Raw genomic sequence first — 5,479 nt, 5'->3', positions numbered from 1 at the left:
TTTCTTTAACACTAATCATGCTTTTGTTACCTTTACTTCACCCAAAGTGCTCTCATCACATCACAAATGAAATCTACATTGCTAAATCCAACAGTCAGTTCTTACTGCTCACCTTGACCTTCCAAAAGTGTTTGACATAGTGGACTGTTCCTTCCACTTAGCTTCCAGATCACTGTGTTCTTCTGGTGAGAGGGAGGTTTGAGTCCTGGGAAAGAATCTTCTAGGAGACCCTGGGATACATTTGGGTTGGTTGTACTACGTACAGGAGGAGACTCCTTTTCATAGGAGCCTCATCATTATATGGCACACACTTCAGCTGAGATGAGATGGTCCTCTCCTTCCCATGATGCCTCGAGAAAGCCAGTGGCTGAGGGGATGATTGGTTGGAGGGGTGGAGGCAGGGAGAAGAGTTAGCCCTGATTTCACTCTTGTTCCCTGACTTATGAGCTTGTGACCTTGGCCAGGTTGCCTGTATATTCCAAGCCTCAGGTTTTTTAAATTTACAAAGCATAGATGGGAATGTCTATTGCATAGGTTTGTTGTAAAGCATAAATGAATTCATGTTAGAGAAATCCTGTGACCATAGTTGTAAATTCAATTGGCTGCCAGAGTGGGCAGGTAGAAATATAAATTAAGACAGTCAAGAGATGGCTACCTCCTAAAGGTGGGTCAAATTCAATCTTTGAAAAATAAACGCACCAGACCAATGAATCCCACCTGAAGGCCAAGTCTGACCCACCTTTTACCTGGATGGTGGCTGAAACATGGTAGGTGTTTGGTTAATATTAGATTTCTTTTGGAAACCCACCTCAATCAGTTAGTCTTCAGTCAGCAGCTACTGCTTTCATGCCTATGTCATTCATTCAGCACATCTGTCCTGAGCCCCCTCCATTGGAGGTGCTGTGTGAGAGAGGTGGTGGTCCCGGCCTCAGGCTCCATTTCTACTGTTAGAGAGCAGGTGTGAAACAGGCTGACAGATTTTGAAAATAACTGTGAATTGTGAAAAGTGTTAAAGAAGACTAAAGGATGAGATGAAAGAAAAAGTGAAGGAGGAGTTGGGAATCCACTCTAATAAAAAGAAAGTATTTGAGAATGATGGTTAGGAACTCGGGTTCTGGGGTCTGATTTCCTGGCTGTGTGACCTTAGGCAGGTTACTCATCCTTTCTGTGCCTCAGTGTTCCATTTTATAAAATGAGGATAATGATTGCTCCTACCTCTTAAGGTTATTGAGAGGATGAAAGGAGCTAATGCATTGAAAGCACCCAAGTCGTTCTTCCCTGATACATAATGAGTACTCAGTGGAGTTAGCTAGAGTGCCGGCAAAGGTTCTAGACGAGAATTAGGTAACTAGGGTTCCAATTAAGGTGACCAACTTGTCCTGAGTTGCCCAGAACTTTCCCTGTATTGGTGCTGGAAGCTGCATGACCTGGGAAATGCCTCAGTTCTGGGCAAATCTAGATAGTTGGTCGCCCTAGTTCTACTTCCAGCTACTAACAAGCTTTGTGATTTTTGAGGCCATCTTATTCCTTCTCTGGATCTGTAAAACGAGGAGGACAGAATAGATGGGTGTTTCTGAAACAGGTGCATGAAACTCGTTGTTACCACTTGGAATGCTAGGCCTCACCCCAGGGTTTCTGATCCAGCAGGTCTGGGGTGGGGCCTGACCCACCGCACTAGATGAACACAAAGGTCCATTTGTCTTCTAACAGTCTGTGATTCTATGATTGCCTCCTGTGACCTGCTTATGGTCTTCACAGGAAAATGAGGTTCATATGTTCAGTTAATCTTTTTTTTGACACTATTCATTGAACACCTGCTATTTACCAGGCACCCTTCTAGATGCTGGGTATCTAACAGTGAACAGAAGCATAAGATTGTAAACTCCTTGACTGCAGTGACTCAGCTAACTTGGTTTGCTGGCCTGCACGGCCCTGCCCCCCCCCCCCCCCATATTATATACCATGAAGACTCTTAACAGATGAGAGCTGGAGAAGAGTGCAATATAATGCATGAGGAAGCAGTAAGCTGTGCCTTGCCTGTCTTACACCCAGATGGCTACTGGGGAGGTGAATTAGCCTGTGCCCCCAAAATACAACCCCTACCACCCTCCCTCCCTACTAAACATACACACCCAAACTCTATATCTCAATGTCAGTTTTATGGCTGGGATTCCATTTTCTGAGATTCGTCCATTTGTCTCTTATGAAAAATTAATGTAAATACTTGAAGTCTTATCTGATAATTTCAGGAAGAATATGATAGAACTTGAATTATTTTATCCTTTCAATGATTTTGTTTGACTGCCAGCTAGATGGGAGAATCTACCTTTTATAAATAAGCAGATGCCCTGCATTTCTCTCATACCTATTTCCATGAGAGGAGGAAGGGCGCTTGTTTTGTGGCTGAAGAACCAGAATATTTATTACGCAAGAACTTTTGTTCAACTGCATCAGCCAGTTGGCATGTTGCGTTCAGTCAAGGGTCTGACGAACGTGTCAGGAAGGTCAACTGATAACACTATTATTTTGACACTCCCAGTGACAGGTTTATGTGATTAGATTTTATTCCTCCCGAAATCTACTCATGTTTTATTGCATGTCCACTTAACCATGCTTGTTGTCTCAGGTGTCTATGGCTGCATAACAAATCACCCCAAAATACAGTGGTTTAAAACATTTTTATTGGTTACCATTTTGTGGTTAAGAAATTTGGTCAAGGCCCCAGGAGGATGGCTTATCTCTGCACACATGATACCAGCTCGTTCATCCATATAGTTGAACTTAGCTAGTGGCTGCACTGGGCTTACAGACCCCAAATGGTTTCATTTTTATGTTTGGGGTTATGGTGCTGGCTCTTGGCTGAAATGCCCAATTTTTTCCCACACACAGCCTCTCTCTCTTCATGGTCTCTTATCCTCCAGGGTCTGTATGTCTAGGAGGAGTGTCTCAACTTCTTTACATGGCAGGGCAGGGTAGGAAGAGCGTGAGAATGAAAGCTGCCAGGCTCAGAACTGGCACAATGTCATTCTTACCACATTCTACTGGTCCAAGCAAGTCACAAGGCCATCCCTGATTCAAGGAGTGAGGGCACATATACTCCACCTCTTGATGGGAGAAATTGTTGGTGGTCATCTTTACAGGCAATTAATCTACATACTTGCCTTCTCTGAATCTTTGTGAGTACACTTCAGATAGAAAGAATAGTGTTTTTTAGGTGGGGTGGTCTGGTGACAAGACAAAGACTTTGATTTACAGCATCTAAATCCAAGAAGAGTGTCAGAACTCCCTCAGGTAAATGAGGATATGTGAATAGTTATCTAAAGAATGTAGTTCGTGGATAAGAATGCCAGCAAAAAGCACATAATATGTGTATGTCTATGTGTTTATGGTAAATTTGAAATGTGTCAAAAACCCAACTGTCCTATTGGAAACAAATACGACAAGCCATAAAGTTCTCAAATGCTTCTTGTTAGTCTGAATACATGTCAAAGAAAAAGAGAGTTGAACAGCAAAAGAGGGTTTTACCAAAATCTCATAGGGAGCAGATGTTTTGAATGCTCTTCAGTTAAGGGGCAATATGCCAAACATATGCTTGCCTATATTTTTGAAATTATTCTATTAAACCCCTGTGAAAATATGGAAAATGTAAATACACACACACAAGCACATAAAAATACATAAAGTGCAAAGAGTATGGTCTGTCCTCATGGCAGTGATGAGGGGACAGTTACAGCAGGTGAGTATGTGGGGTACATGTGGTGACCCAGTGCCTCATAATCTCTTTAAATGTGCAAACAAATCACCCACAGACCTCATTAAGAGGCAGATCCTGACTCAGTGGGTGTGGGGTGGGGGCAGAGATTCACATGTCTGACCAGCTGCAGATGGCATTGATGCTGAGGGTGCCCAGATTCAAAGGGCAGCTTGTGTAAGATGGGGGAGGGGTGCTTGATAAGCCCCCTTCCTTGTGGAGCACACAGGGCTTGGGCAACAAATGTTGCCTCTGTGCCTACCATGGGGCATGGGGCTGAAACTGTGCCAACAATAGGAATACCAAGATAGGGCTAAGACTCGGGCTCTCAACTTAATGAACTGCCAGTCTAGAAGGAGAGAACACAAAAATAATTCAACTAGAGAATTTCTTATCACTCACTCTCTAGTTGAATTATTTTTCAACTAGATTGTGGTGGATCAACTGTCAGTATAGGCTTTGGGTTCCTGATTCAACCTGTAACTAGGACGTGGCTTGGATAAACTGGTCAACCAGAGTCTAAGCATCTTTATCTATGAAATAACTTTACAGTACCTACCTCATGGAATTCTTATGTGACTTCTGTGAAATTAAGCCATAATGTGAAATAATGCCTAGTGCATAGTTAGTGCTCAGTACTTATTAACCATTATTATTATACAAGTGCTACTGTGCATGGTGAGGGAAAAGGCTAACATATTTATCTCAATTTTTTTTAGCATGTTAATTATAGAGGAAATTCTAGAACGCCATTAGCAAGTATGGAAAAGGAAAAAACTATGTCCATTCTCACAATATCCTTGAGAAACAAGTATGACACATCTCATAAGATACACACTCTATATAAAGTGTGTGTGACAATGGTTGAGTTGGAAGTTTGATTTAAGGTTCTGTTTATTCTTCACCCTGTGTGACCTTGACACAATCATTTAACCTCAGCTTTCACATCTATAAAGTGGGAACAATAACAACTGTCATATTGAAAGTTTATGAGGCTCAGATGTCATAATTGATCTTTGGTATCCACAGAGCTGGCTTGGAATCTTGGCCTTGTCACTTATTAGCTTGTGTGGGCTTGGGCATTTTTCTCAACTTCTACCTCGATGGAAAAAGTATATAAAGTATTCAGCCAAGTGACAGGTATATAATAAGTGCTCAGTAAATGATACCTGTTGTTATGATGTGATGTTGTTTTGAAAAAATAAGGTATGTGACTTCATGAAGATTATTATTATAAGTTATGATACATGTGCTGTTCTTTACATGCACAGAAGTGTCCCTTCTCATTTGTTGGCAGTAAGGCATACACTTTGTTTCCCACCCCTGTCCTCTTTTGGGTGTTGCTCCGAGTGACAATTGGAAAGGCAGCAGAGTAGGGGTGAGAAGTGCAGTCTCTGGTGATGATGTAATTGGTCCATCTCTCCATCACTGGAGCTAAGAGTCTGCCTATTAAACTACCATCGCACCAGAATCTCAGAATTTTGAAACGCTCATAGCTTTCATAAAATTTTTCTTTATCCTTTCAGTGAACCAGTTAACATTGCAAATTCACAAAGCCAGGGCAAATGTGCAGGTCCTAGTTTGTATCAGAAGGTGGATTCCAACGGTTTTTGGCCACGGTTCATGATGCTCTCTCTGAAGGGGGTAGGGACATGCGCAGGGTTGCAGTTGAGCTGAAAGCATTAGCCATTCTTGCTGTGGAAATGCAGCAGCTGCAGCTTGGCACTG

This window comes from Rhinolophus sinicus, linkage group LG10, assembly GCF_036562045.2.
Source record: "Rhinolophus sinicus isolate RSC01 linkage group LG10, ASM3656204v1, whole genome shotgun sequence".
Lineage (NCBI taxonomy): Eukaryota > Metazoa > Chordata > Mammalia > Chiroptera > Rhinolophidae > Rhinolophus > Rhinolophus sinicus.
This window is presented reverse-complemented; position numbering follows the sequence as displayed.